The 16,965-nt window shown below is 32.3% G+C and overlaps 1 pseudogene; it reads right to left on the bottom strand.

Moving 5' to 3' along the window:
• Positions 1-210: 210 nt before the first annotated feature.
• LOC136418051 (2-oxoglutarate and iron-dependent oxygenase domain-containing protein 3-like) lies at positions 211-16,409 on the bottom strand (annotated as a pseudogene).
• Positions 16,410-16,965: the final 556 nt, after the last annotated feature.

The raw sequence follows: 16,965 nt of genomic DNA on the forward strand, positions 1-16,965 counted from the left end.
TGAATGTCAGGCCTCGAATAGCCCTTGAAATGTTTAATTCTTTTCTCAAAATGAGTTTCGTTGTGTTGTTCTATGTTTATTGCTCGCGGTAAAAGAGGTCGTTTACCAAAAACATTCAAAAACGTTCCAAAATATTAAAAATTGCCGCGACACGTCCATCTTGTTTTCGAGGGGGACACATTTTAACGTTACATACAGACTCGCCAGAACAATCCCCTTCGCGGGGGCGCATTCAACTTTAGAATCTTAAATGGCACTCTAGGTCGAGTGACACCTCATTCGAAAGGGTTTTTAATTCTGGTTGTCATCATGTAATTTTCATTTCAATTTTAGTTCATCTGTTGTTGGAAAAAAATTTTTACTTATGCTTAGAAATAAAAGGCAATTTTGTATTAATCATTTAATTAATTGTTCAAAATGCCCACCTCCCACTTCCATGCAATAATAAAAACGTTGTTCAACATTTCGTCGAACATTGTTAAGAATATCGGGGGTAATTAGGTGGCATTCTTCAATGATACGCCGCCTGAGTTCTTCTAGAGACTGCGGCTGAGTGGCATAAATTTTAGACTTTAAATGTCCCCATAAAAAAAAATCGAGTGGTGTCAGATCAGGTGATCTGGGTGACCACTCAATAGGTCCGCGGCTACCTATCCATTGATTTGGAAAATTTTCATTCAAAAACTGACGAACTGCAACGGTAAAATGTGGAGGTGCGCCATCTTGTTGCAACCAAACATTGTCTTCTAAAATGTTGTCATCGTTTTCCATAGTATCAACAGTTTTTGGATAAATGTAGTCATTCAAAAGCTCAAGATACATATCCCCATTAAGATTTCCTGGCAGAAAATATGGTCCAATGATTTTATTTCCGAGAATTCCTGCCCACACATTAAGTTTTTCCGGATGTTGAGTATGTTCCTCTCTAAATAATGTCGGATTGGTGTCACTCCAATAACGGCAGTTATGACGATTTACCAAGCCATTCAGATAAAAAATGCATTCGTCGGAAAAACATATTGAATATAAAAAATTTTGATCGTTTACTAGTCGGTTAGTCATCTCTTCCGCAAACTGCAAACGACGGTCAGGATCGTCTTCATTCAGTTCTTGAACTAATTGTAGTTGATAAGGATGGTATTTATAAGTTTTTAAAATGCGTTGACCATGTGTGCTAGAAACTCCCAAAATTTCAGATAGCTTACGAATGCTTAAATTATGATCCACTTCCACATGACCAAGAACGGCAATTTCGATAACTTCATTTCTAACAGAGTTTCGAAATTGTCATTTTTTATTTTCCACTGATCCTGTTTCACAGAACTTTTGAACCAAACTGGCGACGTAAACATCGGAGGTGCGTGTATTTGGGTGACGCTCATTAAAAATTCTTGCCGTGAGCCATGCATTATCATTGTTTTTAAAATAGAGAGAAAATATTTCCACCCTTTCGTCTTTCGAATAAGTCATTTTTAGAATTAATAATTACTAAACACACACACTTCTACTAAATAGTTTTCTTTGAGAACTGACTAGCGACTAAAAGATATTGACTGGTAAATTTGTTATCAGTACCAATTTTTTCCCATTATTCAAAATACTGTTTATTTGTAAACAAGCAGTTTTTACAGTGACAATAAATTGAAATTTTTCATAGTTTTCCCTTTGGCATTTTGAACAATTAATTAAATGATTAATACAAAATTGCCTTTTATTTCTAAGCATAACTAAAAATTTTTTTCCAACAACAGATGAACTAAAATTGAAAAGAAAATTACATGATGACAACCAGAATTAAAAACCCTTTCGAATGAGGTGTCACTCGACCTAGAGTGCCATTTAAGATTCTAAAGTTGAATGCGCCCCCGCGAAGGGGATTGTTCTGGCGAGTCTGTATCTAACGTTAAAATGTGTCCCCCTCGAAAACAAGATGGACGTGTCGCGGCAATTTTAACATTTTGGAACATGGTTCAAAATAAGCCGGGTGCAAAGTTTTCAATGGTACACCCTGTATATGTAAAGCTTGTTGTTTTCTGAAAATAAAAAAATATTAAAAATTTTTTTTTTCGCATGATCAACAGTACTTATTGGGTAAAGAAAAACACCAAAACACAAATTTCAAATTTAAAAATTATTGCTAATATCTTTTATAAATAGGGGTATCACATACCCCAGTGTACTTAACATGTAATATTTTCCCACCGTACCAATGCCGGGTTAAGTGGCCATGTGTGCTAATTATTTGGGTGACACTAAACTATTGGTTCCTTTGTAATAGGGACTAGCAGACACTTTTCCCACGGTTCTGAAGGATTCATCAAAACTGAGAAAGTTAAGACAACAGGGACAAAGAACTAGCAGTTAATAGATTGACGAGCAGAAGAGCGGTCGTGGGGTAGTGAATTCGCTAGTCTGTCTTTTCATTCTTTGACTATTAAAAAGATATCTTTTCTCAAAAATGAAAAACACATCCAACGCTATTCCAACATATACATACAGGGTGGCGCACTTCACCTTCCGTCTCCTATAGCTCGGTTATCATTGACAGTAGGATTTCGATATTTTGTATACTTTACCTGTGTCTTAGGACGGACTCCAGGAAAATATTTCTAATTATACAGGGTGTCCCAAAAAAGTGTGACGATACCGAACTTTTTTTTTTAATGGAACACCCTATTTTTTTTCACAATTTAAATGCTTTCTATGATTGTCTACATATTCCTAAAATTTTGTTGAGATCGGTTAAATAATACTGGCGAAAAAAATTAAAAACTGAAAAAAATTACATTGCGCCTCTAGCTTAAAAAAATAATAAAAAATAGAGATAATGTCTATGTAAAGAAACTACTCAAGATGCTTATTAAGAATGGTTTCATAGTTTTATTAAAAAAGTTTCGATGATCGATATTGTACAGGGTCTCCAAAATTTAGCATCACATTTTTCAAACTTCAAAGTGTTTTATTTTTCTTATTTTAAATTGGGACCCCCGTATATTTTAATTTAGCTCGATGCAGAATTCAAAAACAAACATTTTTCGAATTACATGTCTGTCGCAATTCTTAACACTTCGAGAGTTGTTCGCGGAAAACCATTCCAATAGTAATTAAATTGATTAAAAAACTACGGTTGCTATGACAAACGAATTATTTATAGGACTTATTTTATAATTATAATTATCTTACAACCATTACACATCTAAAGTAGGTGTTCGAAATTTTTTTTCGAATTTGTTCAAAGCCACCCTCGATTTTTTTATGAATTGCAGAAGGTTACAAGACCTTCCATAGTCGTCTTAATTTGTGTCTTCAACAGAACGGAGGACATTTAAAAAACATTTAAAGACTAATAATTTTTCGTCCATTGAAGTTTGTTTCAGCGTAACAACACACCATATCTCGCATCTCTGCAGTTGAAAAAAAATTATGTCTCGGCATAATGTGCAATATGTTACAACTAACAGAAAAACTTCAATTTCAGTAAATTTTGAAGAAAAAATTAATAGCGATTTTGACAACCTACTACTTTGTCACTGACAAACAGGTATTCAGTTTAAAAATGGCGCCCATGTAAATTTACTTCGTTTGACTTCGCCAGTTTTCGGCTCTATCCAAGAATACATACAAGAATACGAACATTTATGAGGTATTAATCTAGGGAATATCTCGAAAACGGTCAAATTTTCAGACTTCTAATAAGTATACCTTTTTTGTTTAGAATTTTAAAGAAAATAATAATTTTAATTAATGGGGCTACTGGAGCTACGTAGAAAAAAATTAGAGCCGTTTTAACTAACCAAGACGTTTTAAAGTGGCGCCCCCTATTAGCGACAATGAAACCGGCGGTTTAACCAGTTTCCCAAGTCCAAAAACCCCCGTATACCAAATTTCAGTACCATAAATCAAAAAATGTTGAAGATACGAAAAAAAATCAAAAAGAAAATTTAAACTTTAACACCCTGTATCTCTGTTAATATTAACTTTCGGAATAAAACAATTGCGCTGGATCTTAATATTTTGATGTCAGGAATCTGCCGTTCCTCTTTGTCCTATTACTTATGGGACACCCTGTATATACAGGGTGATTCACGTAACTGTTTCATTAGAAACTTTTGTACCTGTAACTAATCTAAATTTTTCATATTTGAGAGTTAAACTAATATAGATAGACTCTACTTTTTAAAATATTTTGAAGGTCATATCACTTCCGGTTATACCGGAAGTCAAGGTCAACTTCCTTATTTCAAATGGAACACCCAGTATATTTTTACATTTTTGGAATCTAGGGATTAAGCTGATTAAATTCTTATTAGGTACTCCTATACCTAAACCTAACCGTTTCAAAGATATTTTGGTTTAAAAGAAAAATCTGTCTAAAACACCATTTCTATAAAATTTAAAATTCTAAGCTATTATTGAAGCTGGCTTTACGAAAATTTGCTGACATGTTAACTAGATATGGTAGATTAGGTTAATGTAAAAAGTTTTTATAAATATCATACAGGGTGTCCAAAAAACCACGTCATATTTAAAGAAATTTGATAGCACAAAAGTCGCTTATTTCAAATGGAACATCCCCTATATTTTTATATGTCTAGAATCTAAATTTAATTCTGAATCGATTACTATTAAGCATCCTTATACCTAAAATTAACGCTTTTGCTCTAATTTGCGATTTTTTAATATTGTACAATAATAATTCTAAGTATCTTAGTTGGTTTTGAAAAGAACATGGCTGTTTCCTGTAAAATGCGGTAATGTAATTATCAATTTAATAAGTTCGCTCAGCAGTTTAGAATCATGAACTTTAATAATACTTATTCAAATAATGATATTTTAAATTTATTCTTTATTCATGGAGAGTGTAAAAAAGTTTTGGAGAGAACTGTCCGTACATTCAACGAAAGATATCTGCATCTTCCGAAAATCGCAAAGAACAAATTTAGAATATTGGAATCAAATTTTTTAAGACATGGAAAAGTCGAAACTCCCCGTTTAAATGAATGTACAATTTTATAAGAATAAGAATGCATTCTATGTTTCTTTACAATCTTCTGAATTGATGAATATGATGAATCTGTAAAAATCATTAATTGAAGATAAACAATTGCCATCATTAATAACAATAAAAATACAAACTTAAATCATTAGAAGCAGTTCGAATAGAAAAATTCGGATTTGCATTAAAATATCCTAAAACGGTGATTTCATTGTCTTCGCTATTTATTATGGGTCTAGAATAAGACTTTTTAGTTTCGACTTTTCCATGTCTTAAAAAATTTGATTCCAATATTCTAAATTTGTTCTTTGTGATTTTCGGAAGATGCGGATATCTTTCGTTGAATGTACGGTAAGTTCTCTCCAAAACTTTGTTACACTCTCCATGAATAAAGAATAAATTTAAAATATCATTATTTGAATAAGTATTATTAAAGTTCATGATTCTAAACTGTTGAGCGAACTTATTAAATTGACAATTACATTAACGCATTTTATAGGAAGCAGCCATGTTCTTTTCAAAGCCAACTAAGATACTTAGAATTATTAGTGTACAATATTAAAAAATCGCAAATTAGAGCAAAAGCGTTAATTTTAGGTATAAGGATGCTTAATAGTAATCGATTCAGAATTAAATTTAGATTCTAGACATATAAAAATATAGGGGATGTTCCATTTGAAATAAGCGACTTTTGTGCTATCAAATTTCTTTAAATATGACGTGGTTTTTTGGACACCCTGTATGATATTTATAAAAACTTTTTACATTAACCTAATCTACCATATCTAGTTAACATGTCAGCAAATTTTCGTAAAGCCAGCTTCAATAATAGCTGAGAATTTTAAATTTCATAGAAATGGTGTTTTAGACAGATTTTTCTTTTAAACCAAAATATCTTTGAAACGGTTAGGTTTAGGTATAGGAGTACCTAATAAGAATTTAATCAGCTTAATCCCTAGATTCCAAAAATGTAAAAATATACTGGGTATTCCATTTGAAATAAGGAAGTTGACCTTGACTTCCGGTATAACCTGAAGTGATATGACCTTCAAAATATTTAAAAAAAGTAGAGTGTATCTATATTAGTTTAACCCCCAAATATGAAAAATTTAGATTAGTTACAAGTACAAAAGTTTCTAATGAAACAGTTACATGAATCACCCTGTATATTATTTGTGACCATAGGGGTATTACAAACGGTACAATAAATTACTATCAAAGGTGTTCCTGAGTTTGTTTCGCAAGTTCCCATTACAGATGTACTCGTATAACACTTTATGGTTTAATTCCATTTTAGTTTTTTTTCCAGCTTAATTAAGAAAATTTTTATTATAGACCTGTACGTAGTTTTTTAATTTTTAAGAATAAATAATTAGCTATATCAGTTAACAGTGTATGTCATTTAGGTGTTTAATAATATAATAGAGTACACAAAGAGCAAATAAATTAAAATTAACAGAAGTTTCTAAAAATTTGAACAAAAACGAATAAAACAACTAAATTTAGAGGATATATCCGAAAAAATTGCCATTATTTTCCAAGCATAAATAGTACCTTGAAACTGTCGATTCTAATGTCGTAGTCACCATTTGTGAAGTAATACCGGTAAATGCGTGCAGAACTAACCCCTTCAGTTTCTGTGCTATAGCAAAATTTTGCTGATAAACTTAATTCTTAATGAACCCCCATACGAAGAAATCAAGCGAGGTGATATCAGGTGAATTATTAAATTTTATTTAAGGATAAATAAAATAAGGAGAAATTTAGCACACTTTGAATTTTATTTAATACGAAAAATATGGGTGGATAGTGTTGATATGTATCCAAAGTCGCCGCAAAGTCAGTTTTCTTTAGTACGAAAAAATAAGATTCGATCGTGTAAGTATATACCCAGAGTAGGCTCAAAGTCGAGGAAAGAAAAACTCTAGAAATACTTTCGGAATTTGTTTGCGAGTTAAATATTTGTCACTCCAATCAAAAGAAAGAAAAAGAAATAGCTGAAAATGCGTAAATTAATTGCAACTCAAGACAATGGGGCATCTGTACACTCCGCCACGGAGCATCCCAATAAGCAGCCGAAGTGATCCACAATCCCTAAAGAACAAGGCGGAATTTCTCAAGAAAAATAATTAAATGCAACAATGATCTATGTCCGGATACGTAAATCCGCACAGATCCAGCTCGAAGGACCAAATTATCATGGAGGTCAAATTCCTCCGGTGGCCAAGCGTCCATATTCTGAGTTAAAAAATCTGGACTTTTCCACCAAAGATCGAAAGTGCTGAGTTCGGATGGGAGCATCCCTTTGCTACCACAATTGGCAAGACTATCGCTACCAGAGATGTACTATGTTGCCTTGTTCATTGGTCTTCGAGGAGCACGGTTGCCAAAAAATTAATAAAACACCTTATTATATGATAAAAATTGTATTTTTTCTGTTAGATGAGTTGAAATATGAAGTCTCATAAGTAAACATAAAAGGAGAAATAATTTAGGCGTAAACGTACGAAACATAAACCTGATCAATGGGAAAACCCGTATCCAATCCTTGACAGTTTGGTGAATGTAAATTAAACAGTGAGTTGAAAAAAAAAGATGTCAGGTTCAAAGGACCGGGCCAAAAAGGAATATATCTCAGGAATAGCAATTATCATGTAGAATATGGCTTCTTTAAGGCCTCTTTTATAATTTCTTTCTCGCAGATTTATTTCCCAATTTTATAAGTTTTTTTGAATTAAACTAGGACCACTAATCCTTTTATGCTGATCACAGGTAAACGATATGGTGTTGGCGAACCTCTGCCCTTCAGTAACTTTTTTCCAAGGAAAACAAATTTTATAAGAAAATACACAGTTGAACTCGCTTATAACGAACGATCGGCTTTAGGGAACGCTTTCCGGTAAAAATTTGCAGGTCCGATTGGTTATAACGAACTAATCTATAAAAAAAGACCATTCTGTACAATTTATTGGGTTAGTTTTAGGGTATTTTTTGCCGGCATAATCTCGATTTGGGAAATCCCCGTGTATTGAATCATAGTAAATTTTACGCGAATTAGGCATGGACCGCATTAGTTGCATTTCATTTGTGTAGGAAGAAGTAAAATCGTTTTCAGGTTAGACATGAAAGCTAAAAACGTAACGCGTTAACCATTCAACAAAAATTGAATATAATTAATGATTTAGACATCGGTCTTTCCAATTCACAAGTGAGTAAAAAGTATAAATTGCCAAAATCTATAATTTTCACAGTTTTCAAAAATATTAAGAAATAAATTTAAAATTTTGAAAGTTAATGTAACAAAGCAAAAAAAAAATCGAAAACCTATAATAGATGACATAGATCAAGCATTTTTCAAATGGTTTACGATTCAAAGGAGTCAAAACAATCCCATTACTAGAATGATTCTACAAACAAAAGCAGAAGAACTTGGAAGACTAACGTATGGAGTAGGTGAAAGTGGTAGTGAGCAGTTTGTGTGTACATAAGGTTGGATTGATAGATTTAAGTCAAGACAACATATCAGCGGGAAAAATTCATGGAGAGGCTGCAGGAGTATCAACAGAAATAACATCAGAATGGCTAAAAAGTCAATGGCCAGTCATTAGTACAGGATACGATATGAATGACATTTTTAATGGAGACGAAACAGGTTTGTTTTACAAAATGACTCCGTATAAGACTCTAAAATTTAAGGGCGAGAAATGTGCTGATGGAAAGCAAAACAAGGAAAGAATAACTTTCTGGGTTTGTGCTAATATGACTGGAACTGAAAAACACCCCTTGATGGTTATTGGTAAATTTAAATCGCCTAGATGCTTAAAAAATAAAAGCAAGTTACCAGTCATCTATGAGTCGAATCAACGAGCATGGATCACTAGCGAAATTTTTAAAGGATTACTTCAAAAATGGAGTGACGAACTTCGCAAAAAACAAAAGAAAATTTTACTTCTTGTAGATAACCACGTGTCCAGCGCATCTGAAATTAGAAAATCTTGAATACATCAATCTTGTGTTCCTACCACCAAACGTGACAGCTGTGTTACAACCTATGGATCAAGGCGTCATATACTCTTTAAAATCTTTTTATCGAAAAATGTTTTTGATGTGACTAATAAACGCTTTTAAAAGTAATGAAGACCTTAAGTTTACATTGTTTGACGCGATAATAATGATTAGCGCCGCATGGCGAAAAGTTTCGCTAAACACCATCGAAAACTGTTTTCGTCGTGCAGGATTTAAACTGCACATAATACAAGAGTACGATGATAAAGACGAAATACCGTTGGCGCGTTTGATAGAATTTCAACAAAAGGAACTTGTAGATCAAGATGACGAAGAAAACGTTTCATTGACAGAATAGATTAAAAAACATAATAACATTGATCTAGAAGAGTACACCAAAATAGATAACGATTTGATAACAACTGATTTTCCTAGTGATGCTGAGCTAATGAATAATATTAAAGTACTATTTACAGACGAAATCAAGGAGAGTGAAAACGAGGAAGAAGAGGAACCAGACGACGATGCTATGTCCACTGTGTCACAAACCCTTTCTTCTCTGAACGTAGTTTCGAAATTCATTCACTGTATAAGTGCCGATTCTTCTGTATATCAAGCCTTCGATAAATTATATGGCTATATTGAAAGACATTCGCTTATTAAAAATCAAGTGCAAAATAAAATGATTGACTACTTTACACTACAAAATAATTAGTAATAAGACGTGTATCTGTATTACGTGCATAGGAACAAATAAAATAAAAGTGTTGTTTTTACCTATTTTTTCCTTTTAACTAGTGCATAAATTTTAACTATACAGGGTATTTCAAATTCGACCCTCACTATTGGGATCTCGGAAACTAGAGGAGATACGAAAAAGTTTAAATGGGGGCAAAGTTGCGAAATCTAGTGCTTGATCGAATGCCATTTTCAAAATTTTAATTTTCCGAGTACTTCCGAAGATATCCGAGAAAAACTAAAAATTGGAGAATCCATGTTTATTTTTTAGCGTTATTTGACAAGAAAGGTTAAATCCGTAAGCACATTTTCATTGCCACTTTTTCTCAACTACACGATGGCATATTCAAATTTGCGATCCGACGTTTCGTCTTTCAGCTACCATCATCAACTTTATATTTTCTGATGGGCGCCATATTGAATTTTTCGATAAAAAAATAGTGCGTTTCATTCTGAATTCATTGATATAAAACTTCTTATAATTTACTTTTTTAAAAGCCGAAATATTTAACTAAAAAGAAATATTACATAGTTGGCCTTGACTCCATCGAAAGACTTTCTTTTGTTCGCGCTATATGACAGAATTCCTCAAACGAAATTAGAGAGTGTGCAGATTTCCAATGAAAATGAGTTTCCGAAGTGAAGAAAAACGAAATATGTTAAGACTTTATTACAAAGGGTACAGCAGGGTAAGCATGGCGAATCGGCCTATGAAAGGGATTTCAAATTTTTTGTGTAGAATAGATGTATTCGATTATAAAAACAATATCTACTTTGACTTTGGGTGGATTTTTCAAGGTGACCTTGAAATATGTCAAAAAGATCGCCTAAGTACCTTTATTACTTTAAACTTAAATATCTCAGAAACTAAAAGAGATACAAAAATAAATCAAACACCAGTTTATAACTGAGACTCTGAAGAATATTTGTGTATTTTTTTAATAATTTTTAGAGGGTCGCAATATTTTCAAAAATTAAAAAAAAAAATTTAATTGCTATTTTTTCATTTTTTTTTTTGAGTGACAATCACAAATTTAATATATGTTATAATATGGTCCAAATTCTATCTCCTGTAAAAATTTCAATTTTTAAAAAGTGTCGCAACACATTCAAATATATAAAAAACCAAGAGCGCGTTAACAATTATTTGTATCCGTTAATGTTTCGAGTATAAAATAGAAACTAATACAAAATATTATTCTATTTAACAATTTAATCAACTATAGATATTTAGTCTTCATCAATATTTTCATTAATAATCACCGGAGTCTTAGTTTTTTTAAAAATGTGATATTTAAAATACGTGTTAAAATTATTATTATCCTTCCTATCCAGTTTTTTTATTGTATGACTTTGGTCCGGTGATATAGTATTAAATAGGGAACCGTTTAGTGCAAAATAAACAAAATGATTAAAAATTGAAGTTAGATGTTCTGCGCTTGTGTATATCCTTTAATCTGGCGATGTGAATGATCATAGCTAACACCACCGAAACCGCAAAAAAACTGTTCAATTTAGGCGAAAATCAGCTGATATTAATTATTGATGGTAGTAGAAATAATTATTATCAAAAAAAATCGTATTTCGGACAAAAAAAACTCATTTATATAAACCCTTTACTATGCGTACAACAAACGGTTTAGTAGTGGATTTCGCTGGACCATTCTATGGCACTGAAAACGATGCTTCAATTATGAAAGTGGTTTTAGAAGATCCAGCAGGCATAAGTTCCATTCTGTTACCAGATGATATATTTATTGCTGATCGTAGATTTCGGGATGTCATAAAGAATTTAACTCAAAAAGGTTTCAAAGTGTTTATACCAGCAATGAAAGGTAACCGAACTCAACTAACAACGGAGGAAGCTAAGGTGTCACGTAAAATCACTAAAGTCAGATAGGTAATCAAAGCTGTACATAGTATTGTTGATCAACAATATAGACTTCTACATCATCAAGTTCACAATGCACTTTTGTCTAAAATGGAAAGATTATGCAAAATTGTTGGTCTTCTGTATAATTAATATAATAAAAGATTAGGTTCAGACGGTGAATTGAATGACATAGATAGATAGATAATAGATTAAACATTCCTAATACATTGAGTCAATAAGTTTCAGTAGAAAAATAGAAAATCTAAATTCAAACAGCTCAATACAAATGACCTTCTTGATTTTGGCTGAGTTGATGGATAATGATAATTTATCAGTAAAATACGTAAAAGAAACACCTAACATACTAAAAGCAAAAGTTAAATGACGATACATAAACAGAAAAATGTATCGTATTTACATTGACTATGTTCCAGATGGGACATGCTATGAAAGTATAAGACGTTATTGCTGTGATTGTCTTAATGGCAACCGTACTGTAGAATGTTGTTCCCATGTGGCGATCATTATTTGCTATTTGTCTTATGGATGATATTTATCTCGTATTTTAAGACCAGCCGCAATTTTATCTTCAATTTTTGAAAAAATTAAGACATCAGTGATTATTAATGAAGATAATGATGAAGACTAATACATAGTGGATTAAATTGTAGAATATAATAATATCCTGTATTAGTTATTAGTTATAATTTATTATTTTTTACTTGTATTTGTATAAGTTATTATTTTTTATTTGTATTTGTATAAGTTATTATTAGTTTCTATTTCATACTCGAAACATTAACGGATACTAATAATTCTTGACGCGCTCTTGGTTTTTTAGATATTTGAATGTGTTGCGACACTTTTTAAAAATTGAAATTTTTACAGAAGATAGAATTTGGACCATATTATAACATATATTAAATTTGTGATTGTCACTCAAAAAAAAAATGAAAAAATAGCAATTAAAATTTTTTTTTTAATTTTTGAAAATATTGCGACCCTCTAAAAATTATTAAAAAAATACACAAATATTCTTCAGAGTCTCAGTTATAAACTGGTTTTTGATTCATTTTTGTATCTCTTTTAGTTCCTGAGATATTTGAGTTTAAAGTAATAAAGGTACTTAGGCGATCTTTTTAACATATTTCAAGGTCACCTTGAAAAATCGACTCAAAGTCACAGTAGATATTGTTTTTATAACCGAATACATCTATTTTACACAAAAAATTTGAAATCCCTTTCATAGGCCGATTCGCCATGCTTATCCTGCTGTACCCTTTGATAGGAACGGTACGAAACAGCTCTAATGTATTTTGAGTTATATCCGGAAAGGCAACAGCCGCATAGAACATTATTTAAAACTTTAGACGAACATTTAGCTGAGTTTGGTGCTTTTGAAACATCTAGGATGAAGTATGAAAGCAGAATGGAAGAAGATACTAGAAATAACTTACTGGCAGAGACAAAACTAAATTATTATTAAATGTTACAAATGCTCAAATTGACGACCTTTCTCATGCATACATAAACGAACACGTCTATTTAAATTAGCGACAGCATTAATAATATTTGTCCTTCTGATTGCTCTACATTATGTAATGATGTTTTCCCTAAGTTCTTCTATTGTGTTATAATCTCGATTCTCATATATTCTATTTTTCAAACTGCCCCATAAAAAAGTATCCAAAACTGTAAGGTCGGGGGACCTTGCCGGCCATCTTACCGGCCCCGAATTTCCTATCCACCTATGTGGAAATCTGTGATTTAAATAGTTACAAACGGCTCTAGTATTATGCGGAGGGGCCCCGTCATGCTGAAACCAGTATCTATTGTAATTGGCAAGAGGCAACGCATCGACATAATCTTCAAATTGGGTTGTCAAGAACTGTAGATATGTTTCACCGTTTAAGGTTCCATTGAAAAAATAAGATCCGAGTATTTGATCGTTACAAATTCCAGCCCAAACATTTAAACAAAAGCGAACTTGTCTAACTTCTCTAAAGTATCTAGGGTTATTTTGACTCCAAATATGTTCATTATTTCTATTGAATACACCACAATTTGAAAAAGTACTCTCTTAGGTCCAAAAAATGTTTTTTTAAAAATCTTGAGGATCATTCTTATTTGAGAGCCAATTGCAAAACAACATTCTTCTCTCAGGGTCACCAGGATGTAGTTTATGGGAAATGTGTATTTTATAATATTTCAAACCACTTTTTTTGAATGCTCTCCAAGCGTTAGTATGTGGCACACCCATATTTAATGAAACTTGATAAGTTGATTGGTGTGTGCATATAGTAGATAAGTGCAGGATTTGTATTTATCTAAAAAAATATAATAAAATTTTAAAAAATAAAAGTAAGAAAATGTTACATTTTTTTAAATATGAAATTTAATTATACCGCTGCCAGTAGGTTATTTCTAGATCTTCTTTCATTCTGCTTCCATACTTTATCCTAGGTTTTTCAAAAGCACCAAACTCAGCTAAATGTTCGTCCAAAGATTTAAATAATGTTCTATGCGGCTGTTGTTTTTCTGGATATAACACAAAATACATTTGAGCTGTTTTCGTATTATTCCTATCAAATTTGTAATAAAGTCTTAACATATCTCATTTTTCTTCACTTCGGAAACTCATTTTCATTGAAAATCTGCACACACTCTAATTTCTTTTGAGGAATTTTGTCATATAGTGCGAACAAAAGAAAGTCTTTCGATGGAGTCAAGGCCAACTATGTAATATTTCTTTTTATTTAAATATTTCGGCTTTTAAAAAAGTAAATTATAAGAAGTTCTATATCAATGAATTCAGAATGAAACGCACTATTTTTTTATCGAAAAATTCAATATGGCGCCCATCAGAAAATATAAAGTTGATGATGGTAGCTGAAAGACGAAACGTCGGATAGCAAATTTAAATATGTCATCGTGTAGCTGAGAAAAAGTGTCAATGAAAATGTGCTTACGAATTTAACCTTTCTTGTCAAATAACGCTAAAAAAAATAAAAATGGATTCTCCAATTTTTAGTTTTTCTCGGATATCTTCGGAAGTACTCGGAAAATTAAAATTTTGAAAATGGCATTCGATCAAGCACTAGATTGCGCAACTTTGCCCCCATTTAAACTTTTTCATATCTTCTCTAGTTTCCGAGATCCCAATGGTGAGGGTCGATTTTGAAATACCCTGTAAACTTCAAAAAAATTAATTTTTAGCGCATAAGAAGTTTTAAGGTTAACCCAATACATATTAGGTAAAATTCGATTTAACGAACAAAATCTTATGTCCCTTCGTGTTTGTTATAACCGAGTTCGACTGTACGTAGTTAAGTACTTTTTCAACAAAATGAGGATTTTCCGCCCCGGAAGTGACACAGACACTCGTCCTTTCCGCAGTTCCACAGTTACATTTGCCTGAGGACTGTCCAAGTAAATATTCCCCCCAAGATATCCTTACTGTAGTCGTAGAGGTAAAGTAGCGATATATAGCGAAAATATTTATGTGTGTTCAGAAAAACCGATATTTCACATGCTTTTATTATATAGTGGCTTCCTAATTAACCAGTACCTTATCTACAAGAACGTGCCAATATTCATCATGAATGCTCATACCAGCTGTTGCTGTGAGTCTTGAGAAAAACATCATATGTGTCAGGAAAAGTTTAGTCGCATCCAATTCAAATGATTCTGCAATGGCTTTTTGGATTTTTTCCCTAAAATATCCAAGTATAAAACATGGGAGTAGCTTCAATTAGAAGGTCTTTACCGGATAGATCTGTACATTTTGAAATTAGTGGGGGTGATAAAGTTTGTTTTCATGCTTTTGTAGAAGTTAATGAAGTTTTCCCCATGAGATAATGTCCCAGAATATAGGTCCATAATTGTTGCTCCTCCATTAGAACCACCCAAAGACATACCTGTTAATTTGTAAATGTGACATTATGATTTGCAAATTTTTTCAAGATGGTATCATATTCTGAACATCAAGATGGCGTCTATGTAAACTGTCGCCATCTTACGAGAACTTAAAGTAAAATTGTATTAAAGATAATCCATGTGGAGCTGCTAATATTCTAATATCATACCTTTTTTTGCCAACCACAGTAAAATATCTGTCTCATATTCTGTGATTATTCAATCACTAACAAAATGACCACATTTCCTTGGAATGCAGCCAGTGTACTGTTTTACTTCATCCATATAGGATTTGTCGCACTCAATGTGATGCCCTCGCCCATCATATGCGTAATCACGTGTTGCTAAAACATTTTTTAGTTTATTCTGTGATAATAATAAATTATAAAAATATACCTAAAATTGTCTCTTTTCCACCTTTTGAGAAGTACCATACATAAATTAAGACCCCAATGATTATGATGATTCTACTAAATATTCTTTGCCCACTAAACTTTGGTAAGGGGCCATATTTACTATAGGAATATGTTAAGAAAAAGATAATAGGAGGTAATGCTTAGGTGATAAAAGTAATTGAAACTTACTAGGGGACACTTTTTCCCTTCAACTTGTCTTTTGCAGTTTCTTCGGAATGAAGCTTCGAAGTCTCCTTAACTTATTCCTGCCTTTTGCAGACCTTCAATTCAATGCTCATTGTCCTTTATGTATATTAGGAAAAAGTGGAAAAATAACTCCCTTTTTTTTTAAATATTCAATCTCTATAAAACTGTTTATGGAGTAAGAGAATGCCTGCGGTCTACATGACACCACCAGAGCTAGTGCCCTTCTTGCCTTCTTCAAAATTCCCTTTTTTTTACCTAAAACCCCAAAAGTGCCCGACATCGTCTGTTCTCTGCCTCCCTGACAGCTCACAAATTTTAGCATTCCAAAATGAAGGTGTAACCTCAGCTCATAAATTAAATAAGTTTGACATGCCTACAATTACAAACTACACAAAACAGAACACTTTCATTAATATCTAATCCTAAGAAAAGGATCCCTTATCCTTGTCGCCTGGTACGTTGTCGAAATATGAAGGGAATGCTTACTCACACGTATAATACTTTAGCTATAACTATAGAGCCTTTGGGCTTTCAAGAGGGACCAAAAAAATCAATATGTTTGACTGAGGGGAAATGATCAAATTCGGTTAAATGGAGACTTCGAGATTATTATGATGATGAATAGAGGTGTTATATTTAATTGAGAAACAATTTTAATTGAAACTTTAACTGAAAGCAAAATTATCAATAAACTTCGAGGTTATGGAAATTTGTAGGTGTATTTGAGGTTGCGTTATAAACAGCAACAAAGTTGACAGGAGCAATTCAATTTTTAAGCGCAACCATTGTTCAAATGACCCCATCTGAGACAAGCGAAGTTACTATGGGAGCAATTA

This window comes from Euwallacea similis, chromosome 32, assembly GCF_039881205.1.
Source record: "Euwallacea similis isolate ESF13 chromosome 32, ESF131.1, whole genome shotgun sequence".
Lineage (NCBI taxonomy): Eukaryota > Metazoa > Arthropoda > Insecta > Coleoptera > Curculionidae > Euwallacea > Euwallacea similis.